The sequence below is a fragment of the Dipodomys spectabilis genome, unplaced genomic scaffold (assembly GCF_019054845.1).
Source record: "Dipodomys spectabilis isolate Male_0828 unplaced genomic scaffold, ASM1905484v1 ptg000258l, whole genome shotgun sequence".
NCBI classification, from domain to species: Eukaryota; Metazoa; Chordata; class Mammalia; order Rodentia; family Heteromyidae; genus Dipodomys; species Dipodomys spectabilis.
The window spans coordinates 2080661-2091056 of NW_024870935.1; the positions used below are offsets into that span (position 1 = coordinate 2080661).

The 10396-nt window shown below is 50.6% G+C and overlaps 1 protein-coding gene across 1 annotated transcript in view; it reads right to left on the reverse strand.

The window, feature by feature from the left end:
• Atp10b (ATPase phospholipid transporting 10B (putative)) overlaps nucleotides 1-9873 on the reverse strand; it is a 129915-nt gene extending 120042 nt beyond the window's left edge. Inside the window, exon 1 of the mRNA XM_042699612.1 lies at nucleotides 9690-9873. The gene's annotated coding sequence lies outside the window, so the exon portion shown is untranslated. The remainder of the gene's footprint in view (nucleotides 1-9689) is intronic.
• Nucleotides 9874-10396: the final 523 nt, after the last annotated feature.

Sequence of the window (10396 nt, forward strand, 5' to 3'; positions counted from 1 at the left end):
GAAGAGAGAGGAATGTGTTCCTTATTTTTTTGGGGGGGGGGTCCGGTTGTGGGGCCTGAACTCTGGGCCTGGGCGCTGTCCCTCAGCTCTTCAGCTCAAGGCTAGCGCTCTACCACTTGAGCCACAGCGCCACTTCTGGCTTTTTTCTTTTTGCTTATGTGGTGCTGAGGAATGGAACCCAGGGCCTCAGGCATGCAAGGCAAGCACTCTACCACTGAGCCACCTTCCCAGCCCCTCACAGATTTTCTTGCTTGAGCTGGCTTTGAACTGTGATCCTCAGGTCTCAGCCTCCTGAACTCCTGAGTAGCTAGGGTTACAGGTTTGAGCCACCAGCATCTGGCTTTTTTTTTTTTTCTTCTGGTCTATAAAACAGCTACATGATAGGAACGTAGTCCTCCTAATTCCAGAGGGACATAGCACACTGGCGAACATTCTCAGGGACAGTGCCATCGCCAGCACAGTATCAGATTCTATTCCAGGGCCTCTGCGGTTGGACATGGACGCCACCAGCTGTCAGAGGCTCAGTAACGCGGAACCCCGGTGGTCAGGGAGCCAGGAGATGGAATTCCTCAAACTAAAGCGGGTCCCAGTGACCCTGACCAAGTCCCTCCACCTTTGGGCTATAGGTTCAAATGCCCTATACCACTCTGCCTCTGTCCATGTCTCTCCTGGCTTTGCCCCTTCTCCTCCCTGCCCCCTTTTGACTCTTGACAAGCCGGTCTTAGGCCCTGAAACGTGGTCCCATTCCCTTCTCTTCAGGATGAGGCTGGCTGCTCTCCAGTGGCCGGGTTCCTGCCTGGGAAGGCTTTCTGTGTTTCTCAGCTAAAGCAGTGCAAGTCTCTGCAGCCAGACTGCACCGCCCTCGAAATCTTCTTTATTTGCCTGTGCAATCCCAGGGGAAGGATACTACAGAAAACAGGGACTTGGCCAGTTTAGTGACTTTTTCCAGTTATATAGCCAGCAAATGTTCACTGACTGAAAAAAAAAATGAGCATTTGTTTAGGTCTCTACAATTTTCAAAATGCTCGACCCCATTTGATTTAGGTCTTACTGTCCTATTAGAGTACACAAAAATCATCGTCCTTCTCTCTTCCTGGCCCAGAGCTCCCATCTGAATTTGGTGGCACAACTCCTTTCTCTCCTCCAGTCTCCTAAGAAAGCATGCTAGTGATAAAGCTGAAGAGATTCAAGGTCCATATTGTGTCTCCTTTATGGTTTCTTTGTATCTTTTACCTTTTATGCCATTGGAAGTCTTGTACTGAGTTATTCAGGGCATGTAATGTAACTGGGCCGGAGTGTAATGTAAATGGAATTATTTGCCATGGAAATACCCAGTCCAATCTCTCAGCAAATTGCAATTCCTACAACTAACTCCCCCTGGAAATTGCTTAAATAAATATATACCTTGTGCAAAAGATCTGCAGCAATTCAAAGAGAAATATTGAGTTTCTTTTTAGCACAAAGATAGATGGGCTCCACTCTATGTGTCATAAAATTTAATTAGCAATCATTTATCAGAACTTGCTAATTGCCAGATTGTTCACTGTTTGACAGGTTGGGCTTTTAAAGCAGTAAAACACTTCTCCAGAATGATAAATGTTTGAGAAGAAAGATGTGTTTTGTCTACTTTAAACATCCTACAACAGATACGTAAATTGAAACATTTCATGGAACCCCGTGGCAAGTGTTTTCATTTGTATGCATCAGTTAGCAAACTTAAATAAAAAACACTTCATAAAATTTAAAAAACACTTCATAAAATGCAAACTGGTTGCCACTTAAGGTATATATATGCACCAATGTGTGTGTTTATGTATGAATATATGTATAGAAGAAAATTAAGCAGCTTTTATGCTGTGCCTGGTTAGGTAAATATGCATCAGGCTAAGCTTTCTTCTATGTTCAGGACTGTGCTAGAACCATCAGGCAAAGAAGTTATAGGAGAAGATTGAAGAAACCCCACAAATCTGTCCCTGTGGTCCTGGGGAGGGGTCCACCTAAAACCCCAGCACTCAGCAAAGCTGGGGTTCGAGATCAGCTGGGCTTCATAGCAAGACCTTATCTAAGAGAAAAAGAAGAAAGAAAGAAAAAAGAGAAATGACAGAAAGAAAGAGAGAGAAAAGGAGGGAGGGAGGGAGGGAGGGAAAGCGCATATATACAGGTTTGAATTAGAAATGTAGTAAATGCATACAGGATTCATAGGAGCTGGAGAAACAGGGGACAGAGGCTAGGGATGGAGTAAGAAGGCTTTCATGACTAGTAATCAATGTGAGCTCCGAGAGGACACAGGGTCTAAAAGGAGAGAGGGAAGAATGTCAGGGTGGAGGGAACAGAACAATGTCGATGAACTCTTCATGGTGAATCAATGCAGCATTAATGGCAGGTCCATATTCACACAATCACACCTACACAATAATGCACACACACACACACACACACACACACACCACCTCCCAGGCACCACTGTTTGCCTTCCACCATTCCTTTCGCCTAACCCTGATGCCGGCCTTCCTGTCCACTCTGCAGCTCACCACAATTACATTCATATCAGAGCCAGGGCTGAACTGATGGAAAGCTGCTCATCCATGTAATGAGGTTTCACTTATATTTTAGAAATGTGTCAGATAACTTGCTAAGAGACTGCAGTATTTTCCCCCCTCTTCTTATCCTCCTGCTTGTTAAGAGAGAGAGAGGAGACAGCAGTGGAGCTCTGGGCTTCAACCGCAGTGAGGACAGCATCATCTTGCAGAAGAGATGCTCCAGTGGAAATCGTAATGAGCCCCGAGACAGTGGTGTGCAGGATTCTCCTGCTCATTGCACTGGGGTCTGATGGAACTGTGGGCCAGGAATCAACCCCATTCTACTTGGGGCTTGGGGAAGCATGCAAAGCTATGTCGTTCTAGGTCCCAAACAAGAGTTTTCCATGACTCTCCCTGTATGCTGCACTGCTCATTAAAGAACCTTTCATTGGTGCAGGCTTTGGTGTAGCATGGTGAAGTCTTTGTGGTGTTATTGTGTTAGTGATTGCAGTACTGGGGATGGAGTCTATGGTTTGGGTCTAAGGAGAAAAATGTGTTCAGAGCTGGCAAATTGGAAGATCTTCTTCCCCCAGCACAAACAAACCTCACTATTAACTAGTCCTCATGTAACATTCATAGAGGAGAGCTAGTTTCCCGGTGAGTGCTCCTAGGTAGGGGGAAGGCAACAAGTTTCTATTTTATTTTACTTTTTAAAATGATCTTTATGTCGTTGTACAGAGGAGGTGCCGTTTAGCACAGCAGTTTAGGAATCCAATACATCCTGATCAGTGTCGCCTCTTGGAGGTTTTGAAGAGGCTTGTGGAACTCACGCTGAATGAAACACGATCACGTAGTTGCAGAGTTGGTCCTATTTAAAATCTCTGAGTGACCCAACGACATCTGCGTCCAGGCTCAAGTTCCACCCCCTCAAAGTTGATTTCACTCCACACTGCATATGCTCAGGATGTCAGGCAAACCATTGGGGAATCTTGATAACATGGCTTTCTCCCCCCCCCCCCCCTTCAATTTTTCTGAGAGATTAAAAAACCCTCATTGTGTAGCAGAGCCAGATGTCCAGGTCTCACGCCTGCAATCCTAGCTACTCAGGAGACTGAGATCTGGAGGAGCGTGCTTTGAGACCAACCTGGACAGAAAAGGCTGAGGGATTCCATCTCCACTACAACCAACGAGAAGTCAGGTTGGAGGTGTGGCCCAAGTGGTAGAGTGCCAGCGAGGCAAGCAAGTGGGAGGCCCCTGAGTTCAAATCTTGTCCCCCTTCCCCGCCAAATGAATCAGCGTGAGTAATGCATGTTCACAGAACACGTATCTGTGCTAAGCAGTGGACACTGAGCCCCCGCTCCTTCCCTACTCCTAAGCTCCAGGACTCTCCCTCTCCAGATGGAAATGACCCTCCCACAGGGCCCTTGCCTGTAGGAACCATAGAGGGCTGTATGTGTGTCCCTTCTGAAAACCTCAGGCATGGAAGTGTACTGCTTTCTCCTCCACTTTCCACCCTGTCTTAAAGATAGTTCCACAACGGAACCTCAAGAGCAACCTCGCTCTTTTCATTGTAGCGAAATACACATAAAATTTACCTATGGATGCACTTTTTTTGGGGGTCAGATGTGGGGTTTGAACTCAAGGCCTGGGCGCTGTCCCTGAGCTCTTTTGCTCAAGGCTAGCGCTCTACCACTTTGAGCTACAGCTCCACTTCTGGTTTCCTGGTGGTTTATTGGAGATAAGAGTCTCAGGGACTTTCCTGCCTGGGCTGGCTTTGAACTGCGATCCTCAGATCTTAGCCACCTGAGTAGCTAGGATTACAGGTGTGAGTCACTGGCACCCAGCTTAATGGACTCACTTTTAAGTGCTCAGTTCTATGGGAGAAAAGTCCAGGTAAGGAGTAAAGGAATTTATTCAGTCCCTCATTCCCCCCCCCCCCCAAAAAAAAATTAGGAGGCAAAGGAAAAACTCTGAAGGACAGGAATGGAAAACATTCCTTGTCTTGTGCTGTACTTGCTGGAGGGGGTGAGGATGGAGGGCAAATGAGGCCAAACTTCATCACGTATGCGTGTGAAAATGGAACAATGCAGCTGGCTGGAATTGGGTCTGCTCAAGGCCCATGCTATGCATACCTGACATGTAAAACCCTCTTGCACAACTAATTGCTGCTAATAAAAAATGTGTGTGGGGGGGAAGAAAAACACACTCCACCAGCTAGATGCCTGCTGGAAGGGTGCCTGGAAACAGGCCAAGCAGGTTTGTCCACCGTCTGGGAAGGCTGCCCGGCTGGTGGAACGGGTTTCTTTCCCCCAATCTAATCTGTACTGTGTTATCAGACCATCTCAGCTCAGAGTGGTTCAGAGGTGAAGAGCATGTGTTTAGTCACTCAGGCCTGGGTTTATCTCCTGGAATGGCCCCTTCTGGCCTTGTGGCTTTCTGGGCCTTACTTTTCTCTTCTCTACATGATTAGGTTGGAATCCCCTTGAGAGTGTGGCCTCTGGGTGCAGGGACTGCGCAATGCAATCCAGCTGTTATTAATTATTAGTATCGTGATCGCTCTCGGCAGGCTGGGCACAGATTGCCCGTCCTGACCCTGGTTGATCTTCTCCTGGGTTGGGAAGGTGGCATAATCAAGGGGTCAGCCAGGGCTGGTGTCAATGTCAACGCTGTGTGTGTGTGTGTGTGTGTGTGTGTGTGTGTGTGTGTGTGTGTGTGTGTGTGTGTGTGTGTGTGTGTGTGTGTGTGAACTAACAGCACAGGGCAACCATTTCTCACCAGCCCAGGGCAGAGCTCAGGGCGGTTTCCTCTGTCACTCAGCCCAACTCTGGTGCACACTGGTGAGGTTTTACACCATACACACACGTCAGCCTCCGGGGCAGAGGCTTCACTGAGCTGGAAGAAGCTATGCCCGGGGGGGTAGGGGGGGCATCTGATTACTTAAGGGAGCAGACTTTCTCCCCCAAGCTCATCAGGGTTGCCTACCCAGGGCAAGATTGCAGAAGAGAGGAACAAGTTCTGGCATGTTTGGTGAAACCCTGGAGGCATTTTCAAAACACCAGCCCGCATGGACTGGGGCTGGGTAGAGAGGGAAAGCTGGCTGGTGTCCGGGACTCCCACAGGAGCTGGGGAGTTCTGGAGAGTGTAGCTGCAGTATGATGTCACGGGGTAAGCCAAGGGCAAGCTCAGAGGATCTGGCCGTTGAGTGAGCCGCTCGTCCGGCCTGATGTGGTGGGAGGAGATAACGGAGCTTCCTGCGCGTGTAACCCACATGACCGAAAGGCCCAGTCTATCCCAATCCTCACAGAACCACAGAGAGGTGGAGACATCGATCCAAGGACACAGAGCCTACACCGCCCCATTGTAGTAATGAATAAATGGTCACTAGCAGTACGCTATGGTTCTCCAATACAGGATACAGAACACGGCAATTCTTCCACAGGAATCTGAAACCATTTGGTTCCATAGACTATGCTCCAGGCGAGATGGATCGCTTCCTCCCCGCCCCCCCTTTCTTTATTTTTCCTTTTTCGGTGGTACTTTCTTTTTGGGTGGTACCCACTTGCTAGGCAGGTGCTCTACCGCTTGAGTCACACCCCCATCCCTTTTATCCTGTAATTCTTTTTAGCTACTTTTCATGTAGAGCCTTGAGATGTTTGCACAGACCATGATCTTCCTGCCTGTAATTGCCAGCAGCTGGGATTATAGACACGTACCACACGCCTGGCTTACTGTTGTTGAGATGAGAGTCTTGCTATTTGTTTGCCCTCAGCTCGCCCCTAACTGTAATTCTCTCGATTAATCTCTGCATCCTAAGTAGTTGGGATAACAGGCCAGAAGGCTCTCTGTTTGGTTTTCTTTAGGAAACCAGCCATCCATTTCCTTCTAAAGGCCACAAGGGAACGTGGAGGAAGGGAAAACCCTTGGCAATATTTTCTTTTTTCTTCTTGAAATCCATCCCTACACTTTCCAAGGGACATCTTCCTATGGGGTGAGGTCCACGAAGAGGTCAGATCTGGTTGCCTCAAAATCATGTCTAAAGAAGAATTTCCAGGTCGTAGGGTAGAAGGTATCGATTGCTTCCTGGTGGGTAAAATCTGGGTTCCACTCTGCCCTAGCAACCTGGCACCTTCTAAATCCCGCATGGCCTCCTTCCAAAACCACAGACAACTGGCACACAACACATGAGGAATCTCCGAGACCTTAGCTAACATCTCAGTGAATCCTCACAGCGGCAGCTGCCCCGCGATGCCCAGCATGGCACAAGCTGTTGGAAAGGGATCATCAAGGAATAGGGTCCGTGCAGGGGAGGTGGCTCACGCCTGTGAGCCTGGCTACTCAAGAGGCTGGGAAGGGAAGGATGGAGGTTCAAGACTAGCCTGGGTAAGAGAGTTCACCAGATCGCTTCTGGACCTCTAGGTAGGAGAGAAGGCCTTGCTCCTGGCACCCAAACAGGAAGCTGAGATTGGGAGTTCCAGCAAGGCCCAGGCAAAAAAACCCCAACAAAAAACAAAAAGTCAGCAAGACTCCATCTCAATGGAAGAAGATGGATACGGTGGTATGCATGCATCATCCTTACGACGACAGAAAACCTAAATCCGGGGGCCACAGTCGGGGCACACACCCAGGAAGAGAGTCCTTATCGCAAGAATCATCAGTGCAGGGAAAAGGCTGGAGGTATGGTTTAAGCAAGAGAGCACAAGGACCCGACTTCAAACACCAGTGCTGCCCACACAAACAACATCGAACGCAGAAGTGGGACCGAGATTCACACCCAGTTCTCCAGACACTTAGTGGAATTCTCTTTCCGTGGTACAACACCGCTCACTTCCCCGGAAAAATCATCACGTCTCTCCCTTGGCTTCCGATTTCAACAATTTACTTTTGGAAGAGCCATTTCCTACGAATCTGCGCATGAAGATTATGTACCACAAGGGACTAGAAAAATACGATCGGGAGAACCACAGATCCAACCTATGGATCTGACGTCTTCAGTCGAGTTGGGCCAAAGCGAGGCCGAACGCTCCTTGCCGTGAACAACCGAACGCTTAACGTGCAGACCTGGACATGTAAAAGCCGGTGGCAGGCGGAATGATGCCAAACACCATGCGTGTGCCGGGAGGAGACTGAGCACTAGGCTGCTTGCTCCAGGGCCAATTTGGAGGTAGTTGTCTGGGAAGAGGAATCTTGCAAAGAAGTCTCTCCTCTTACCCTTAATAATTTAATTTGGGGTGTGTGTGTGTGGGGGAATCGTGGATTTTCTACAAGGGAAAAATCCTCCCCCCCCCCCCCCCCACACACACACGTTCATGTGCATCTTGGTTTTCCCATTGCCTGCAGGCAGGGTGCTTGTGAGCATGCAAGAGGCTGCATGCTCTGCAGTCAAAGTTCTCTGCAGAGGGGCTGTGTCACACGTGTACCTCGCCCCCCTCCCCCGGCTTCTGGGGTGATGACTCCCCTGCCACCCCACACTGGAGCGCCAGGAGAGGCTGCAGGAGCCCCGACCCCCACTCCCTGCTTTGTCCCATTCTCAACAGCAAACCCACGCTCCAAAAGAGCAAAGCATCCTGGGCATTCTGATAAAGCAGTTGGTGGGGTCCCAGGGCACGGGGAGGTCTTTCCAGATCACGGTTGCATCGCATGTCTAGGGGGCCACTGGTGGCTTGTGGGACAATCGAGTGGCCCGCAGAAGCCGTCCTCCGGTGCGCAGTGGGGTCTCAGATAACCAACCCAGCCCGGAGGCCAGCCGCCCTTTGCTTTCAGTTCTGACAGGGTCGCATTTGCTTCCTCGTGAGTGGGTGAGGCTCCACAGCCCCCCATTTCCCCTCCATTCCTCATGGGTTCCCTGAGCCCTGGTGACCAGGGACTCTGCTCAGCCTTGGGTTCTGGTGGTGTCCAGAGATGACTTAGGGGCCATCTTTATGGACTTCTGTCCTGACTTGGGAGATGCAAGCAAGGCAGGCTCATCAACTGGTGACAAGCCTCGGGGAAAACCCTAGATGCGATCAGAGAGTGGGGTGTTGGATGCCCTGGTCCAGGAAAGCTTCCGCCAGAGGCCATGGCTGAGCTGAAAGCCAGTGGGAGAGAGAAAGCCCATTCCAGGACAAGTCCTGGGAGCAAGGCAGCCAGCGCTGCCGTGGCTGCTCCCCCAGGGAGCTGTTCCCCCGGCTTTGAAGGTGAGATCGAGTTCTCCATGGCCAAGGGGCTGGGCCAGCACCCCCGCCACAATCTCCCTTCCTCTGCCAGGTAAGTTCACCACCTCCAGGCCTTTGCACGTTCCCTTCCTGAGCCTCCAGGGACTCTGAGTTCTTCCTGGCATTTGGAAGGTCTCATGTGGACTGGAGGGACGGGGGGAGGTGGGGCCCCAGCTCTAGGTGAGTAGTGTCTCTCACAGCAGGAGTGAGGCTTGGGGTCATCTATTCTGCCTGGAGAGAGGTGCCTTCCAATCCCAGCTTGTTCTTCCCCAGCTGAATCTGGGGAACCCCCCCCCTTCCCCACCCCAAAGACCCCTTGAACCACAGCCTCCTCAATGCACGGGCTGGGAGATCAGTTCCCCTCCCATGCCCTTACCCTCCCACCAGCAGTGAGAGGTAATGATGAGCATCTGTCTCCTCAGTGGCTGAGATAAAAGGACCTCCCACCATGCTTTGTGAATGCTATCACCGACTTTTACCATTGTTGTTTTTAATTAGGCATCATCCTAAAAACAGTTGCTTAGCTGTATTCTCCACCCCTTCCTGGTTTTCAAAGCCCCATGCAGTTATCTTCACCAACCTTGTGTAGAGACCCCTTGTCCATACACAATCAGCTCCCCAGATGGAGAAGTCAGGTAACAGAGGCAGAGACTACCTGCAGGACTGTCTGGCAGCATGGGGTGCGGTGCACATCACTATAATAGAGCAACAGGTGCTCTCCTAAGCTAGTCACCTGCAGGCCCTGGGCCCGGCGGCCTGGGCCACAAGCTAGCTTCCTCCATCGGTGGCTCAGAAGGGGGTTTTTCTAGGCTGAAGTTACTGATGGCTGGCTCTCGCCCCCTGACCTAGAGTCCTGAGGTGGAGGGCAGGTTTAAAGTCTCTCTTTGAATCAGTATGCCTATCCCAGGCTAGCAAATGGTGGCAAGTAGCAGAGGAAGAAAGATCACCCTACAGCCTTGGCTTCTAGCAGGGTGCTTACCTCCTTTCTCCCGGGCACAAGGTCCACACGATCAGCCAGGGTGTCCTCCTTCTGGTGGGTCCCTCGCTCAAGGGGGACGATCCAGATGCTTCTACCTCAGTTTCCCCCTCAGAAAGCCCAGGGGCAGCTTCCTTTCTTATCTGTGGCCGAGCAGACAGCTCCAGGCACCTCTAGCTCAGCTTTTAACTGCACACACCTGAACACAGTCCCTCCGCCCTGATTTCCCCTCGGCCGGCTGCAGAAACTTGCTCAGTCCCGCCCTCCCCATTCCATCCAGGCTGGGTTCCAAGCCCTGCCACCTCCACCCTCCACCCTCCACCCTCCACCCTCCGCCTTTTTTTTTTTTTCCTCTCCCTTCTTGGCTCCTGGAAGGACAGGCCTGACCAGCTCAGGGCCTGCCGGAGAGGTTGCTTTATGTGACCCACCAGGCAGATCGGGTCCCAGGAATGTGAAGAGGAACTTCAGCTAGAGTTAGTTAGCACTTCAGTGAGCACGAAGGACTTTGGCTGGAACATGGGGAAATGAAGAGCATGTATTTTTCCCGGGTGGGATTAGAAATTGACAGGCAGGTGAAGAGTAGACAGACATCAGCGGAGAGGGGGCCTTTCTTTACCCAGCTGCCCACACAGGTTGATCTCTTTTACCCCACATTAGGGAGGCTCCAATTCCACTACTACCTTTGGCCAGGTTGAATCCTTACCTACAGG